This window comes from Pan paniscus, chromosome 16 (assembly GCF_029289425.2).
Source record: "Pan paniscus chromosome 16, NHGRI_mPanPan1-v2.0_pri, whole genome shotgun sequence".
NCBI lineage: Eukaryota > Metazoa > Chordata > Mammalia > Primates > Hominidae > Pan > Pan paniscus.
Window position 1 is genome coordinate 37,026,380 of NC_073265.2, and position 19,876 is coordinate 37,046,255.

Consider the following 19,876-nt stretch of genomic DNA (forward strand, 5'->3'; position numbering starts at 1 on the left):
CAAACTTGGAGACTTATAACATTTATTAGTTCACAGTTCTGTAGGTCAGAAATGGGGGCCAGCTGGACAGGGTTCCCCACTCAGGGTTGCACGAATCTATAATCAAGGTATTAACTGAACTGTGCTCTTATCTGGAGGCTCTGGAGAAGAATCTGCTCAGAACTGTCTCAGACTGTTGGTAGAATTCAGTTTCCTATGGCTGTACGACTGAGGTCCCAGTTTTCTTGCTGGCAGTCAGCAGGGCTACTCTTATCATCTAGAGGTTGTTTTACTTCTTGTCATGTGGCCGTCTACATCTTTAAGACAGTAAGGCCATATAAAATCCTTCTTTTTTTTTTTTTTTTTTGAGAAGGAGTCTCGCTCTGTCGCCCAGGCTGGAGTGCAGAGGTGCGATCTCTGTAACCTCTGCTCACTGCAACCTCCATCCCCCAGGTTCAAGCAGTTCTCATGCTCTAGCCTTCTGAGTAGCTGGGATTACAGGCACATGCTATCTCACCCAGCTAATTTTTTGTATTTTTAGTAGAGACTGGGTTTCACCATGTTGGCCAGGCTGGTCTTGAACTCCTGACCTCAAGTGATCCACCCATCTCGGCCTCCCAAAGTGCTAGGATTACAGGCATGAACTACCATGCCCAGCCTCAAATCCTTCTTATTCTTCATATCCCTGTGAGTTTTTATTCTGCTACCAGCCAGAGAAAACTTGCTGCTCTTAAGTGCTCATTTAAATACCTGATAAGATCATATAAGGATCATATTGGAAGGTCAACGGACTTGGGGCTTTAATTATATTTGAAAAATCCCTTCACAGCAGTACCTAGATTAGTATTTCATTGAGTAACCAGGCAATGGGAATCTTAGAAGGGCCATCTTTAGGATTCTGTCTACCACAATACCCTCACATTTGATGGCTGACAACAATAACCATTTATTTCCTTACAGTTCTGTAAGTTGACAGTTTGGCAGGGCTCATTTGGGAGAGCTTACCTCTCCACAGAGTGTTAACTAGGCTTACTTATGCATTTGCAGTCAATCAGTTAGTAGATTTGTCTGTGAGGTTGGTTGTCCCCGATAGCCTCATATACCTTGGCTCTTGGCTAGGACATCTGGGACAGACAGATCTCTATCGTCAAATGGTCTCGTTCACTGTCTCCCTGTGATCTCTTAACCTCAAAGAGGCTGCCTAGACTTCTTTCAAAATGCAGGGTTCTAAGAGAATGAGAGAGGATGCTCCCAGGCCTCATTAACAAGAGGCTTGGAAATCGCACAAAATCACATCTGCCACCTCTTTTTGGTCAAAGCAAGTCACAAAGCCAGTCCAGATCAGAAAGTAGGGGAAATAGACTCCACTGCTTGATAGAGGAGCTGTAAAAAATGTATAGCTGTATATATCACAGTGAGTAATCAATATTTATGATGATATATTAACAAAGAAGTGTTTGAATGGTTTTACAGGTGCAAAAAATCATGGGTAGATGGATTTAAGTTATTCTCTGCTACAGCCCAACATATTTCAGTTGGCTCTGACTAAGAAAATCCCAAGTGGTTAACTAAAATAGCATGTTAAGGTGTGACCATTAGATGTCAGCTATTCAGATGGCCAAAAACAAACAAAACAATCTGCTTCTACAAGTTTAACTTTTCAAACCTTAGAGTGGCTACAAAAAGCTTACAATTTTAGGTCCAGCACTTTAAAGAGCATTGTTTCTTTCTCAGAGGGATGTGTAATAAATGAGAATGGGAACATTTCTCTTTCCTAGTTTGAAGATAGTCTTGTTTTTCGCGATTAAGAATATGGAAGATCTTTGAGACTTTGTGCTTTACAGAAATGACAAATAATTGAGCACATTTAGCTTATACTAGTCTCACGAGGACATGTTGTCTTCTAAAACTGTACAACACCTTTAGACCATGTAAGCTGAGTAAAGTACATTTGTTCCCATCAGTAAACAATAGAATTAAGGCAATCATACCTATGTTTGAACTTAAAGCCCCTTGGTCATTGAAGTTTTCATTGTTACTTTTTGAAAACAACAAAAGCTTAGACACACATCAGATTTATCACCACAGCAATCCATCTTCTACATAACCATCAGAATAATCTTTCTAAAACAGTCTTGACCACTAAATCATTCACTGATTACTCAAAATGCTTCAGTCATCCCCTATAGGAAAATGAATAAATAATAAAACGCAACATCCTTAGTCTTATATACAAGGCCCTTCCCAACATGGCTTTCATGTGGAGAAGGGGCTTACTATTTCCCATCATTTCCCTAAATCAGCTTAGAAGACAGGATTGTTTATTCAGTGATTTAGTTATTTATTCCTTCAAACAAGTATGCATTGAGGGCCTATTATGGACCATATATAGTCTTCTAGTAGCTGGAAATTTAAAAAATAATCAAAGTATTTTTTCTCTCCACAATGGGGTCAAGGCTTATTGGAAAGACAAAGATAAAATATGAATGGCAACTCGAGTACATTTTGTAGGATAATTATGATGATTCTTTAACCCAGATACCCTTTTGCAACTATTCATTTATTCAATGTGCATTTATTGAGTATGTACTGTTGAGCCTCATGAGAGCACCTAGAGAAATCAGTGGAAATGCATTGAGCTTAAGTTTTCCAATTTAACAGGGCTTTGATGATGAATAAAGAAACAAAAATGAAAAACACAGAATAGGCCAGGAGAGTTTATGTATCTTTTCTTAAGTAGGGCCAATCCATGCAGAGGAAGGGCCTCTAGTCTGGATAATTGTACAGCATGCTGGAAAGTACTGCTGCTCTGTCACCAATGAGAAAGCACCTGGCTCAAGAACAAACCAGGTTGTATACATTGGTGGGGCTGTGAAATGAATCAGTTGTTCCCTGAAACTGGTGGTGGCAGACATGTTCTCTCATCCTAGAAGGAAAAACAACAAACTCACGTTCTCTAAAATCTGTCTCCCTTCTGCTTTCTCATGTTTTCTGCCCCTGGTTCTTGGGAAATGGCGAGAGAAGCAGTAGAACTGGGTTAAACAGATAAAGTAAATAAGCTTTGCTCTGGGATCACATTGTTTATTTTTTTCCCATCATTTCCCATCATGTCAAGTGATCCCTGGGATAAGACTGAGTGAGAGCTTGGGAAATCTAGGTTGAGCATGCATTTCTGACATTCCACAGAACCCCACTCCACTCCCATTTGCTCTTGCACTGAAATGCTCCACTCATAAAAAAGGACAACGGAAAACAAAAAAGAGAAAGTCAACAAAACAAAGAGAGAGAAGATACAGGTTAAAAGAGGAAAGGAGAACAGCATGAGGGTGAAGATGGACAGATTCACAGAAACGGCAAACTCTAAATCCCTTTCATGTGCCAGAAGCTCCAGTCAAACTAAGATTTCTCTTTTCTGCACAGGCAACCAGAGTTTTTCAGTCACCAGTCTTTTGCTTATCCTGTTTCATTCCCTCCATTTAAAATGTGCTTCTGCCCATCACTGCTACACGTCTGAATATCATCTCTCTCCTTTGAGGTCCAGGGCACACACAGCCACCTCCTCTATGGCAGTTCCTCTGATCTGTTGGCTGGAAGCAATCTGGCACCTGAGAACTTTCTAGTCTTTATCTGAACTCCTCCTATCATCCTTAAGACTTCCTACATTTCAATCAAATTACGTGCATATGTGTTGTTTCCCATTCTTGACTGTAAGCCTATTGCTGGAAGACTCCATAACTAACACGCTTTTGTGATCCTCGATAGTGCCGAGCCTAATCCTGCACATAATAGACCCTCAAATAGCTCAAGACCAACAGACTGAAGGTTTTAGCTCAGTCGGGCCACCCTCTACACATGGCTTTCTCTGCCTCCAAGTGCCAATAGCCTCACTCTCCTTTCTCTTTGGGGTCTGGAGTTGGTCATCACTCTCTGCTCTTACTAGATCCCACAGAATGCACTTCCCTTCTTGTTTCCAATTTATCCAAAGTTGCACACCTTTAAAGTCTCAATTTAAATAGCACCTTCTTACAAAAGACCTTCCCTACTTAAAATAATCGCTTCCTTCTGAGCCCTGCAGTCACTCTTTATCCCCTTCATAAAACACTCAACATCGTCAAATATTCTCTTATTTGTTGGTGTATTCGCTACTTGTCTTCTCCAACCAGAACGTGTGTTCTGCAGAAACAGGGCTCTGTTTCCTTCATGGCTTTATCCTTGTATTTGATGTTCAGGAAATATGTGTTGCATAAACAAGTGATTCTCCACCTTCGGTCCTGCGCTCTTCCCTCTACACCATGTCATCTGTCACAATAGCCCGGGATTATTTCCTTTCCATTTGCAGCAACATCTTCAAACCCAGAGTAGAGATCAGTCAACTCTATCCGTATCAAATCCATATCAACTCTTTGTACCAAATAGAGTCCCAAAATTGATTTTGATGCCTTAAAAGGAAAATTAAAGAGCTAAGGAGTAGTGTGTGTGTGTGTGTGTGTGTGTGTGTGTGTGTGTCTGTGTGTCTGTGTGTGTTTGTATAGGGGTGGGGGAGAGGCAGGGAAGAGAAGCGGGAGGAGGAGGAGAGAGAGAGAACAGGAGGAGACAGGGAAATTCTCCAGGGCTGCAGCTGTACTGAGAGCTCCATGTGGGCCTCTGATAAGGAGCAACAGGCCTGAGCACATGCAAAGCCTGGTGAATCGCTGTCTGAATTGGATTAAAGATGGCAGTCCTCTGGTAACTCACAGAGCAATGCAAACTCTTCAAAGACCTATACCTTAAAGAAACAACAAAGTAAAACTAGTCATAATTTAATAATAAATACATAAATAAATAATAAATACATTTAATAAATAACCCTGCAAAAATTTAAAACCAAACAACTCACTATTTTGAAAAAAATTAAATAGGAATACCATATGTAGTGTATATTCCGTAAACACTTTACAATCTATTCTGTTTCAGAAGAAGTTTCACATTCTTTATTAAATTTACTGCTTGAAAGCATATGATTTCACCTTTAAAATATCACATTTCATAATTTCACATTTAAAATATTTTAAAATTTCAATATAAAAGATTTCAAGTTCTTATAATCCTTAGTCATTTTCAAAACAATCAATTTTGGACATAAAAATTATTGTCCATTTTTTGTTCCATAAACTACTCTTTCTGCATAGAGCTGGTCCCTGCCTGCTGGATGTTTGTATAAACCCTTGTTCTGAGCTTTCTCTGTTTAGAAAAGACAGGATTAAGTTAAACTGTCATTTCACCATTGTGTATTCTCTGTTCCCCACTTCAAATTTCCCATGTACATCATTGTAAGGGCATTCCCGGGAGTTTTCCAACAATAATAAGCTGTAGTTATCCAGGCTGCAAGTCCTAAGGGGAGGAAGGAAACTTGCCCAGCACTAAGCAAATTAATGGCACTCAAAACTATCAGGTCGTCTGGCTGGGTGAACTCAGGGCTTCCTCAAGAGGCTAAATAACTCCCTTCTATCATATTGTTTTCTTTCCATATAAAAGAAGTTATGGCCTGTTGGCAGGCTCATAATTTTTATACTGTGTTAACTGGATAACTACAAGGACTTGTTGCTCTTTAAAAACTGCTTCTTAGAAGACTGGCACGGTGACTCATGCCTGTAATCCCAACACTTTGGGAGGCTAAGGCAGGAGGATCACTTGAGGCCAGGAGTTCATGACCAGCCTGGGCAGCACGGCAAGACCCTGTTTCTGCAAAAAAATTTTAAAAAATGCCGGGTGCCGTGGCTCATGCCTGTAATCCCAGAACTTTGGGAGGCCGAGACGGGCGGATCACAAGGTCAGGAGATCGAGACCATCCTTGCTAACATGGTGAAACCCCGTCTCTACTAAAAATACAAAAAAATGAGCCGGGCGTGGTGGTGGGCGCCTGTAGTCCCAGCTACTCGGGAGGCTGAGGCAGGAGAATGGTGTGAACCCGGGAGGTGGAGCTTGCAGTGAGCTGAGATCGCACCACTGCACTCCAGCCTGGGCAACAGAGCGAGTCTCCGTCTCAAAAAAAAAAAAAAAAAATTTTTTTTTAAATTAGGTGGTGTAGTGGCTCACACCTGTAGTCTCAGCTACTTTGTTGGGAGGCTGAGGCAAGAGAATCACTTGAACCCAGGAGTTCGAGATTATCAGTGAGCTATCATCGTGTTACTGCACTCTAGCCTGGTGACAGAGTGAGACCCTGTCTGGGGAAACAACAACAAACTGTTTCTGGATGAATGTAAAGGGGGAATTAAGCCCCTGGAATTAGCACTGACCACAACAGGTGTTTGGAGGGAAACATCATAGTTTCAAATGAGAAAAATGGGACAGGAACAGACCTGAGCAACTCTGTCTATTCATACGTAGGGCAATGAAACCAATCGCTACTGAAAAAGGACCAATGGTTAAAGATGAACACCACACCTGTGTAAGTGATAAGGTGACTCTTTAGCAAACCTAGGTAATTTATATAAAGTGTTGTTTTTATTCTTGTCAAATCCTTTATTTGTACTGCACCTAAAATCGTTATATATTCCATAGAGATATTGTTCACCAGAAATCCTTGAAACCCCTGAAGTGACCACATTATCACCATTTTTGGAGAGGAAGAAACTCCACGCTGCAGATATCCCAACGATGGACCATGGCATCTATCCCTCACCCTGACAATGAGGATGCAACTCAAGAAGGGTCACATACTGCTGAGGATAACTTGACTTTTCAGGGAGTCTCTGTGCTGAGCCCTTCTGTGTGAGCAGGTTCATGGCTATGCCCAGATCTCCAGGGGTGGTTTTAAAAGGGGGAGCTTCACAGAATCTGCATAAAAATTGTGCCTGTCAAAGCGATTTGCCATATCTTGAATTAAGATCACTTTTGTGTTTGGGCCAATACAACTTTAATTTTTTTCTTTAAACGAAATAAACACAGTAGTATGTTTTGAACTGTCCTCTTACATATCTTCCAAACAAATTCTAATCATGACCTTCAGATGAATCCATTTTATATCCCAGTTGTGGATCCAAAAAAAGTTACCAAAGAATGGGGATGCAGAGAGTATTACATAGAATATCGTGCTCAATGAGTGTTTGTTTTCGTTTTTGTTTTTTTTTCTTAATGCAGCATAGCAGCATGGTGTAGGTTGATGTGCACAGGACTGGGGCTCAGGAGACTTGGAGTTAGTTTCATATTTGCCGTGTGAGTTTAAAGTTTCACTTTCCCAAGAAACAAGAGGTTGCATCAACTAAAATAAATTTACTTCATGTCTTTGCTTTTGCGATAGATTTTGCAGGTGGGTGGGAGGCTCCAAAGCCAGTGGGCCTGCAGTTGTATCATGATCTCTGCCACTTATTAACCTATACGTGGTATGAATTTGCCCTCTGCCAAAGACTAAACTATACTCAGTTTCCAAATCTGTTAAATGGAGTCAATAACCATATGTATCTCTTTTAGGGGACTTGTGAAGATTAAACTAGTGTTTAGGCAGCATTGGCACTAGTAAGTACCCTACAGATATTAGCTACTGATATTTTAATTATTATTATTTTGTCTTCATTGAGGAAAGCTGAACAAAAGCTTCTCATGGTGAGGGAAAAATTCAGGCAGAATGATTGTATAAGTGCACACATAGGCATGGGCTTGACTAGTAAGGTTTTTGAGTAGGGGCTTCAGTTTTCTGATACCTGAATGCAGCCTTGAAATGCCTCACAAGCTTTCACAAATGCAACCTTCTTCCCAGGGAAGTCACTTCTTTCCGGATAAACAAGTCAGGCCCCATCCAGTGGCAGCACTCCAAGTGAAGCCTCTTTTTTTGGTGTGATAGTAGTCTGAAATAAGCATTTCAATTAGATTCATTAAGACAGTTATTACTTGGTAATTGAATAGCAACAGATTGCAAAGGAACACTTATTGAGGTCTAATAAGTATGTAGGAGAGAAATCTTCTCCTTCTGTAATTCCATCAGCTATAAACCAGTGTAATTAGATTCTTACTAACACATTCAAATTGAAGGGAATGTTGAGGCATATAATTGGCACTTAGGAAGATACCTGTATTATGTTAGGGTGCCTTCCATTTACATACTTATTAAGTGTCAGTTTAAGCTGTTAAATAATTGAGACTAGTGGACAGTAGTAGGTCAAGTAGTTAAGCAAGAATTAAATTCTTAAACATATTAATAAATCAGGGTCTGATATAGCTTAAAATACAAAATGCAACTTTATTATGTCCATAACTTTACATCAATACACGTACTATTTTGATGCTTCTCATGAAAAAATTCACGACTCTGAATTGATTTTCTCAAGTATAATAGGTACATTTACTTATTTACTCATTCATTCATTCAGTTGTAATTATCCTTTGAGAAACCACTATTTGAAAAAAAAAAAAGCATGTTACTTGCCATCAATTTGATGATGGAGGTAATTGTTCTATATGAAAAATCTATAACTGGTCTCACAAGCATAGTGTGCTTGGAGAGCAAAATCACAAGAAACAAACAAATTATTTTCATATTATCCCTTTTAAGTGGGACACTATTCTCTCTAGAATTTCAATTTCCCATCAGTGATACAACTAGGTATTTGCACCTCCCAAATCAAAGTACAAACTTCAACAATGGATCCTTAGTCCTCATTATTTTCAATGCAAAAAGATTACCTGGTGCTAAGTGTATATAGCAAGTTAAATTAAGTACTTATAAAACCTCATATAACTTTTTGTAATTAAAATGTATTTAGTTGTTGGAGAACTTATCTTTAATTCAGTTATATTAATAAACCAAAATATAGATAATCTAGTTTATCTTTTATTGAAACCAACCATGAGACAATGTAATTTCATTTTAAATATAAGAGTCTACCCAAATCCAATCCCACAGAAAATTTATAGGAAAACACAGGAAAGCAAAAATTGCTGCACATCTGTGGTTGTTGTAAATGATTCAGACTCTGCATTTGTAAGACAGAAGACTCACTCAATAGATGACTGGGGCAAAGTGCCACTTTTGTTATAAAAGCCCCTGTAAGGCAAAGAAAAGCCAATCGTTACTACCACGCCTGCTGCTACACTCACAGCAGAAAGTGGGACTGGATTAGATCCATTTTTGATGTACTTCTAATGAGTGAACCTTGCCAGAATATGTACATGTTGCTAAAAGTTGTCATTGCAACATCTTTTTCTGTCCCTCCCACTTTTTTTTTAGCTTCCTACTTATCTAGGAGAGGACAGAGAAAAAGAGAAAATGTCTTCTTTACTATTCTGACACCATTTTGATTTTATTATCAGAGCCCTGGTAATACCACCACCTTATATTTATAAATCCAACTCCTTATCTAGCAGACCAACCTCTCCCCTCTCCCTCTTTGTCACAGATACCATTGTCTCCCTCGTCTTTCATGCCCACTATCATGGGCCTGCATCTGACTCTACCCTTTTCTCCCTGTCACTAAGAAATGGATGTCACTAAGCCTTGTCACTTTTCCCCTGCAACATCTCTAAAGCTCCATCTCAGCTCTCTATGTCTCTAAAATCTTTACCTATGTTTTATCCTGTGTGAAGACATAAAACGGGCTTATGTGACAAACTGGGATTTATCTTGAACATAAGGGATAATTTCTTGACCATGAAACATTAGAAAAGGCTCCTGAGAGAGTCTGCTGTGATGTTTAAAAATGAGAGACTCACCTTGGACGGGATTCATTTTAAATTTTCTGAACCCCGACTCTACTCATCTACTTACTTGGGATCATTCTTCTCTCCCAGATGCCGCCCTCACACCCTAGTTCCTTCAGTTCTTATTCCTGCCTTCATTATTTCTCCCTCAACTAAGTACATGAATTTATTTACTGCTGATACCTTAGAATTTCCTTACACATTCTCATGAACATCCTACTAGACAATCACTTCAATGACTATTGTAATAGAGGCTAACATGTATTAAGCTCTCACAATATGACAGGCTCTGTCATAAGTGTCATAAGCATTTTGCATACATTGTCTTGTTTAATCTCACAGCAACCATGTAAGGCAGTTAGTTATTAGCATTATCCCCATTTTCCAGTTTGAGGAAATGAGACTTAGGTTAAACAACTGGTACAAGTTTACGTGGTTATTAAGGGTAAAACCTGGGTATACACGTAGAAAGTCTGACATCAGAGTCCCTGTCTTTTAACTTTCAGGGCACCAAGAAAGCTACTTTATTAAATTTCAGGTTTGTTTCCAATAGAGCAGATATTTGCTGCTTACCTATCCAGTATTCATTCCCACTCTTTTTTTAAAAAACATTACCCAGAATTTTCATGGAAAAAAAAAAATCACTCATCCCCAAACTGTCCTGAGTGCTTGTTAAGAAATGGAACTTACTCAAAGCTCCAACCAGCCCTCGTTGGTTGAAGCCAAACACGACATTCCACTTCCTTGTCAGTTATAGCAGTGGGCATTGACGTGTCTGAGCCTTGCAATTCTTGCTTAGAATGCTGGGATTGAGGTGTTCTTTCTGTTGCTGAATGTGAAAAAGGAAACATGCCAACTGCTACTGGCATCCATCTATGACCACAAGAAGAACCAGTCTTGAAATAAAACTGCTATATTCTCAGTCTGATTGCTAGGGAAATATTTATTTATATATATAAAAGGCTACCATCCAGAAGGCAGAATAGAGACATTAAGAGAAACTGGTGGAGTTGTTTCAAAGCCCACCTAACCTTTGCATTTCTTCTAATGCAGCCCAGTGAATCTCCTTTATTGCCTTAAGACAACTTGAGTTGGGCTATTTCAAGGGTGGAAATGCATCCCTGTTTGCCTAGGGCCGTCCAAGCCTACACACCTGCTGTCGTGGTGTAATTGTTAGTAGTGTCAAAGTGTATAATAAATCCTACAGCCACCCTAGTTTTTGTGTAACTAGGAACAAGTCCTAATGAATGCATTCAATTCTCCTTCATCCAGTTTGATTTCTTTTTTGGGCTTTTGGCTAATATCCTGCAACTTGATATAAAAAGATAAAAAAAAATTAACTGCCCCCCCCCACACTCTGATAAATGAGTCATGGTGAATTTGACACATCAAATTCCTGAACCCTTCTTACTTTTGCCCAGCTAAGAAAAGTTGTCTTCCTGCCCAGATGAAAAGGTCATCTGAGAATCTGAGATTCAGTGAGATCCTGCCTGCTATAAGCCACACCTAAACTTAGCTCATCACTGCTCACAAGCATCTATACCAGAAATCTAGAAGCATCTTATCCATGTTCATTTTGTCAGCAGGTGAACATTAGGCTGTTTCTTGCTGCTCTATAAACAGTCAAATATATCCCTTAGAATAGAAACAACTATGCATCACTGAACATCATATTGATGTCCTCAGCATAGTACATCAATGCAGGCACCCTGGGAGCCAGACAGAAAAGGTGTTCTTGGCATCTGACTCAGAGCTGGAACTGTGTACTAAGTTAACTACAGAGCCCTGGTAGAAATGCTAATTTTAGCAGGGAAACAGAAAGAGAAAATGAGGAGAAAATAGTTCTAACAGAGACTAATAATTGAGAACTTTGGGATTTATTCTGAAATGCAGCACAGGGTTTAGGATGTGAGCTTTGGGGAAGAGAAAACTTAATGATTACAAAGCAAAAGTAAGGAAGACTAAAGTAATGTAATTACTCATGCATTTCCCATCCTTGAATAATTCCTTCCTCTCAAATTCTAAGAAGAGCTTTGAAAAGATGTACTTTTTTCTCCTGATCAAACCTCATCTCCTAATCTTTTATAAAACTTTAAAATAGCGATGATGGCAACCAATAAAGTACATGAAACAGGGTGTCCTGCCTGGGCAGAGAATGGAGCTCCATTATTTTGAGTGTACCCCTTTGCATGTAGTAATTGAATCTAGTTGGGGAAAACTTGAAACTCATCTAATGAGGCTGGTTGGTCTCAAGGTCCCCACAGATCTGCACCCAGTGGAAAGAGTCTAGAGAGGAGGATGAGAAGCAGAACTGCTCTTAAAAGGGGATGGGAGCTCTGAACACAGCCTGGAGGACCCTATAATATTTGTCCTTAACTAGGGCTCCAGGAATCTATGTTGCATGATAGGGTATTCCAAAACTTGATAAGTTAAAATAAGGATCATTTTATATGGGTCAAGAATTGGCTGATTTCTTTGCATCATGTGGAGTTGACTGGGGTCGCTGGTATTCAAGTGGTGACTGGGCTGGGCTGGAGGGTCTACGGGCTTCACTCCACATGCCTCAGTCCTCTTCCTCTCCATGTAGGCTCAGAGCCTCTCCACAAACTTTCTCAAACAGGGTACTAGTCAGGCACAGTGCTCAAAGAAGCCAAGGCAGTGGCTACCAGTCCTCTTAAAGGCTAGGCTTACATCTAACATAGATTCACTTGCACTATACTCTATTGGTGAAACACTCACAGGCCAGCCCAGATTCACGGGGAGGGCAAATAGCCACCACCTCTCCACAAGAAGCCTGTGAAAGAACTTGCCACCATCTCTAATCTGCTGCATCCAGCTACAGTGGCAGTGTGTATGCATGTGTGCATACATGTTTATGTACCTTGAAAGGATTACATATCTCTAAATACTTGAGAGCTATTCATGCAACCTTGCTCTGGGAGCCTACCTTCCTTTCCAAACTAAAAGTGAAGCCATTTTCCCCCTTTTACTTCAAAAGTATTGCCCTAGGCATGTCTGGTACACCGCTTTAAACCTCAGGTAGTGAAAAGATAGTCACTGTTATAGTGATGCAAGCAGATTTCCGCCCTCAGAACTCTGAGAAACTGCTTGTCTATGGGCTACTAATACAGGCTTAGATCTACCACCTAGAGAGAAAGAAGAGCTGGATCACTAATTGCTGTGATATTTTAAGGCTCAAGCTGAGTTTCTGCAGGAAATCCTGCCTTCCTCCCTCTTCTTCTGACTTTGCAAGAGTGGTGATTAGGATCTCTGGCATCAGGGCTTGAGGTAGGCTTCCAGTTTCATTGACATGGAGAACAGCTAATGTTCAATTACTGCAGGATTCGGGGAACAGTAGTAGAGACTGGAGCCATATTCTAGAATCCTAACAGTCTCTCTCTAGAAACATCAGGGCAAGGCTTCAGAGTCTCCAGGAAATACTGAGTACAAAATTGAAAAGCAGGCCAGTCACAGTGGCTCTTGTCTGTTATCCCAGAGCTTTGGAAGGCCGAAGTGGGAAGATCACTTGAGCCCAGGAGCTGAGGCTGCAGTGAGCTATTATTGTACCACTGCACTCATGTCTGGGCAACAAAGCAAGAGCCTGTCTATTTAAAAAAAAAAAAAAAAAAAAAAGATAAGGCATAACAAGTCCAATTACCCTGGAGTGGGATGGGACATGCAGTTAAATATAAGCTAATGGATTTAGGTGTTAAAAATTTGTGCTTACTGGCTGGTAAAGCCTGAGATGGGCATTATATATATATATACATATATATATATGTAATATATATATATGTATATATCTACACACACACACACACACACATAGTGAAAAAATCATTAAAGTAAAACATCAGCTAGCTATCGATACTTGACTTAGCAAAAGGAAAGATGAACATTATGAGAGAGTGATGCAAAATAATCCCTTTTATTCTGTTCCATCTACCTTACTTCACTTAAACAGTTTGTGTTTCAGTCCCAGTAGGGAGTGGTAGTAAGTATTCGTGAGCTCCAGTTACGAGGTTTTTGTAGAGGTCCCTGGGGCATCCACACAAGAGTTCTGCTTCATGCTGTAAACTGGGGCTGAGCAACCCTAGAATTCTTTTTTCCCTTGGGTTGTAAGTGCTTAAATTGTAGATCTGAAACTTGAAAGGAATGGAAATTCTTAATGGAAACATCATGTGTAATCATCTTTTGCTAGTGGCCTTTTCTGGTTTATTTCTCAGAAATATGAATACCGTATTTCACTATAAATGGTACTTTCATGAAGGGGAGAAATTATTAAAGAAAGAGAAGCTATTTGATCATCTTATTTTAAACTTCACTTTGAATTGTGGTATAACTCACTGTCGCTTAATAAAGTGAAAACTTTTAATAACAGTTGTTGTGAATTAAAATGCACTTAAGGCAATGCTGTGTTTAATTTTTTCTTTTCTTTCTCATTTTTAAGATGAATTTTTCAGACAAAAAAAATCTATAATAGTTAGAGGTGTTATTTAAAGACAGCAACTGTAGCACTGAGAAAAGAATAAATGAAGTCAAAATGATCTTATTAAATTAGACAGGTGTGGTGGTGTGTGTCTGTAGTCCTAGCTACTTGAGGTGGGTGGGAAGAGGTTGAGATGGGAGGATTGAGGTGGGAGGATTGCTTGAGCCCAGGTGGTCAAGACTGCAGTGAGCTCTGATCGTGCCACTGCACTCGAGTCTCAGTGACAGAGTGAGACCCTGTCTCTTTAGTAAAAGAAATAAAAGATCTTATTGACTGTCTTATTGACTAAATGTTCCAATGTACAGGAGGACACATTGAAAAACTGTAAATGTGTGTGGGGTATGTGTGTGTGTATTTGTGTGTATGCATGTATATACACATATATACATATATATAAGAAAATATTAATAACCAATTTAGCCACCCCTTTTATGAAAGTAAATTTCTCAGATAACATGATGAATAGTTAATTCATCTTTTGAAAAGAAAATGAAAACGGGAAAATATCGTTATTCATTGTATAGATAAAATTGGACATAGAGCATATCCTCAACTCATTAAAATTTTTTTGAAGAGTCTTGTAATAATTAGAAATATCAAGTTCACCTTAAGTGGAAACTCAGGGGTTTCTTTCACTCCATCCTTCAGAAACAATAAGTACTTTTTATGTGTCAGGCTCTGTGCTGAGTGTAAAACGAATTGGGCATGAAAAGATGAATAAAACCTAGCCCTTGACCTCAAGCTAATAATCTGCGGTAGGAAACAGGCAGAAAACCATTACTGTGCAGTGAGATAGTTAAACTGATAAGCACAGGAATAGGAGCACCTCCAAGGCATGTCTGTTATGGAATATGGACGTGGTGCTGAAGAGAGAGTGGCAAATTCTGTGGAAGGTGATAGTTTTTTAGGTGGCAAGAAATGTGGAAAGATATCACAGACCTGAGTAGTATCTTAAAGTACAGCATACAGACAAGGTATGGAAGAGGGCAGAGGGCAAGAGGCTGTAATATTCAGGGAAGATGTCATGATGCTCTGAATTAAGGAAGTACACCTACTAAAATTGCTAAAAATAAGAAGACTGGCCTAACCAAGTTTTGGAAAGGATGTGGAAGCAACTGGAACTCTTAGATGCTACTGGTGGAAATGTAATTTAGGTGCAACCATTTTGAAAGGCAATTTTAGAGTTTATTTAAAAGTTAAATATTTCACACCTAGGTATTTATCTAAGAGGGATAAGATCATACAAATATGTGTACACAAATCTTCATAGCAGCTTTGCTTGTAAAAGCCATAAACTGGAAACGACTTAAATGTCCATCATCAGGTGATTGAATAAACAAACTGTGGTATATCCACAAAGTGGAATGCGACTAAGAAATTAAACAAAATGAGTTATTGATACCCACATCATGAATGAATCTCAAAATAATTAAGCTGAATGGAAGAAGCCAGACAACAAAGAGTACACACTGAATCATTTCCTTTATATAATTTGAGAATATGTAAAATAATCTATAGTGAAAGCAGACCAGTGTTTCCCTGGGGATGTGAAGGAGGAGTAGAAGGAATGACAAAGAAGCACAAGGAAACTTGGAGGTAATGATTGTGTTCATTATCTCAATTATGGTCATTCTTTTCCAGCTGTAAACACATATCACATGTATCCAATAGTACCCCTCAAATATATGATGTTTATTGTAGGTCAGTGTTGCCTCAATAAGGCTACTAATTAAAAAAACAAAACAAAACAAAACAAAACAAAAAACTACCTGGCAAGTGGAGATAAAAGTTTGCAGCACAGGCCGGGCGCGGTGGCTCACGCCTGTAATCCCAGCACTTTGGGAGGCCGAGGCGGGCGGATCACGAGGTCAGGAGATCGAGACCATCCTGGCTAACACGGTGAAACCCCGTCTCTACTAAAAATACAAAAAATTAGCCGGGCGTGGTAGCGGGCGCCTGTAGTCCCAGCTACTCGGGAGGCTGAGGCAGGAGAATGGCGTGAACCCAGGAGGCGGAGCTTGCAGTGAGCCGAGATCGCGCCACTGCACTCCAGCCTGGGCGACAGAGCGAGACTCCGTCTCAAAAAAAAAAAAAAAAAAAAAAAAAAAAAAAAAAAAGTTTGCAGCACAGGAAAACAATCTTAATTGAAGACAGCAATCGATACGTGAATAGTCCTTAAAAACTTTGGATGTAGATGAGTGTAGATGAGGGAAAGGAAAACAGAATCCTATGGGAACGCCGACAGGGGACTGGCAGAGCAAGAGGACTCATGATGAAGGCAGGGAAGGCACTGCAAGAAACATCTCTTTATTTCTTAGGTTGTGGTCTTGTTTTTGTCATCCTTTCTTAGTTGGACAACCCATAGGATAGTTTTGAAATCTATTCTCCAACGCTTTTGCTCTCAAGTTAGGAACGTAGACTTCCCAGATGGGTCACTCTGTCTACATGGGACACTGGCTCTCATCTTGAGTGAACGATCCCTAAATAAAAAATGAAACCAGGAGAAGAATTTTTCCTTTTCTTGGGCAAATCAGTGATTTTATTGATTAAACCTCATTTCTTTTTCACATGACACCACAGACTCATTCATTTACCTGTAAGGTGGGCAGTTTGGGTTCTCCACCTTGAACTACGATGGCAAGAGTAGAAGCAGATAGCCCTGATTCCTCCCCACAGCATCACCTGCTGCCCCAGCATGCTGGAGTTATGGTTGACCCAAGCACAGTCTAAGCATGAGTCCATTTATATGGCATTTTCCAACCAGCATAGTTAGGTTTTTGTTTTGTTTTGTTTTTTTGAGATGGAGTCTCACTCTGTCACCCAGGCTGCAGTGCAGTGGCACAATCTCAGCTCACTGCAACCTCCGCCTCCTAAGTTCAAGTGATTCTCCAGCCTCAGCCTCCCAAGTAGCTGGTATTACAGGCGTGTGCCACCATGCCCAGCTAATTTTTGTATTTTTTTAAGTAGAGACGGGGTTTCGCCATGTTGGCCAGGCTGGTCTCAAACTCCTGACCTCAGGTAATCCACCCGCCTCAGCCTCCCGAAGTGCTAGGATTACGGGCGTGAGCCACTGCGCCCAGCTGCATAGTTTTTAACATTCTCTTTGGCATTATAAATATTATAAAAATAAAGGAATTGGCTGCATGGTGGCTTATGCCTGTAATCCCAGCACTTTGGGAGGCTAAAGTAGGTGGATCACCTGAGGTCAGGAGTTTGAAACCAGCCTGACCAACGTGGTGAAACCCCATCTCTACTAAAAATACAAAAATTAGCCAGGCATGGTGGCACACACCTGTAGTCCCAGCTACTCGGGAGGCTGGGGCAGGAGAATTGCTTGAACCCAGGAAGTGGAGGTTGCAGTGTGTGGAGATCGCGCCAATGCACTCCAGCCTGGACGACAGAGCAAGACTCCATCTCAAAATAAATAAATAAATAAAAAATAAAAATAAAGGAATTGACACAGAAATGAAGATGGCACTTGTCATATCTTCTGCCATCATTTTCTTCAATTTGTGGAGGATCTATAATGTATGAACAAAATAGATGAGGTAATTGCTTTCTAAAGCTCATATTCCAGTGGTGATATATACAGGAGCAAAGAAAAAGAAACATTAACAATATGATTCCAGTAGCAATAGGCCTAGAGAACATTATAATATGAGGTTGGTATGACAACTTGCTTCAGATAATGTGGTCAGAGGAGGTCCTGTCTTTGGACAAAATCTTTGAGGTCTGTTCAAAGATTATGCTTCAGCAGAGAAAGTTAGCCACGTGATCCTGGAAAGAGAGTTTCAGATGGAGAGAAGAGGCCACAATGAGGCCCATCGATGGGAGGAGCCCATGGGGCTGGAGTAGAGTGAGTGAGTTGAGAAGTTTTCATTCATTTAATGAATGAATAGGAAGACATAGAGGTAGAGAAGGAGACAAAGGTCAAAGTTCATGATGTTCTGTTTGGATTTTGAGTGTTTTTAAATGGGGAAGGGGAGAGATTACAGTGATAATCTGAGAAGTGATTTTGAGAAGATCACTCTGGCTTCTTTGGGAAGGGCAAGACTGGTAGTAGGGAGGCCAGTTGGGGACAGCTATAACCTAGAGATGGTGGATCAGAGCAGTGTTGATAAACAGGAAGTGCAGTGTGCACACGTAAGACATATTCTGGAAAAAGAGCTGTCAGGCCTTGCTGATGGACTGGATGTGGGCGTAATGGAAGGCGGCATTCAGGAATGAATTCTGCCTGGGATTTCAACATGAGCAACTACATGGGTGATGATGCTTTATCCTGAATTGGGAAAGCTCTATGAGGGAGAAAAAGATTCTGTCCAGGTGGAATGATAACAGTTCTGGTTTGAATGAATTAAATCCTTCTCGGGACACAAGACCTTCAAGTGCCTCTAATTGCATTGCCTTTTTGGTTCCAGGGTCAAGGAAGCAACAAGAAAAAGGATGCTTGCCACCTAGATTGATATCTAGGTGATAAAATATCAGGAGAGCAAAACTCAGACACAGGGCATTGGATCGCATGCCAGGAGCCCAGGAACCAGGAGACACAACAGAGCTGCAGGGGGAAGCTGACACAGAACAGACAAGCGCGGGCAGATCCCTGGGACACAGGCCAGGTTGACAGGGAATTGCAGCATGGCTTATGTGTACAAAGAGGAAATGGGCATGTCAGAATCAACATGGAGAGGCCAGTTATGCCCAGACGGATGTCCTATACAACCTTCTATAAAATATGCCATATTTACCTGATGCAGCTCTAGGGCCACTCTCTGGAAGGACATAAGATCTACTGGAGACATAGCTTATCCCAGTTATTCCCTGCCTTGACATTTTTACAGAGAGACACCTAGAACCAGCTTCATAGATATCTTTTCCCACTGCCACATGCAGGCAGGCTGAGAGACTTCCACTGTGAAGCTTAGTGGACCCCTTTTGAAGCCATAAATCCCAGGTACCTCTGCAGGGCAGGTGCCTAGAGGGATTCAAAGAGACTCTCCTGCTCTCCCACCTTCCCTCAGGTGGAAGGTGCTGGCAGGAGGAGTCAGCATAGACTATAGGATATGATCAACTTAGTGGGCTCTGCCACAGCACTGAGACCTGAAGCCTAGTGTGTTGGCAGAGGAGTGGAAGATATACCCATTCTAGAACCCTGCTGCTGAAGCAGAATCCACAGACCAACAGTGTTGGGCTCACCTGGGAGCTGGTTAGGAACTGCAGACTGTGTGGACCAGTCACCTAGGGGACTTGTTCAATGCTGGACTCTGATTCAGGAGGTCTGGGGCAAGTCCTGAGAGTCTGCATCTCTCCCTGATGACTCTGCTGCTGCTCATTCTACAACAAGCATGAACACCTGATCATTTCACTGCAGGTTACTCTCTCCATTTTTAAGGAAATGTTTTTAAAATTGGAAAACATGGTTCGGTATTCCCAGGAAATCCATCTCATTATTCTAGGGACAAACAAGGCTGAAGTCCATGAGGGCAGGGGAGTAATAGTAGAGGGAGCAGTAGGTTGAGAGGAGAGAACTGTTAATAATAATAGTTGTTCTGAATCCAGCTGTTTATGCATGAATCAGACTTGTGCATGTCTTCTAGTAGTCAATTCTTTCCATCTCTTGGGTGCTCTGTGTTTTTATATTGTTACTATTGTTCATTATCATTATTATGGCAGTTAGGATATAAGACTTGGGGAGGGGTCAGGGAGACAGCTTCCCTAGTTACTAGTTGTGTGACCTTG

At 40.6% G+C, this 19,876-nt stretch overlaps 1 long non-coding RNA gene across 1 annotated transcript in view; it reads right to left on the bottom strand.

Annotated features, from left to right (window-relative positions):
* Positions 1–2,305: 2,305 nt before the first annotated feature.
* The window catches only part of LOC130540841 (uncharacterized), a 60,999-nt gene continuing 43,428 nt past the window's right edge, over positions 2,306–19,876 (bottom strand). Inside the window, exons 6-7 of the long non-coding RNA XR_008954840.2 lie at positions 7,659–7,802; positions 2,306–4,744 (exon numbers count right to left, since the gene is read on the bottom strand). This is a non-coding gene — a long non-coding RNA (uncharacterized LOC130540841). The remainder of the gene's footprint in view (positions 4,745–7,658; positions 7,803–19,876) is intronic.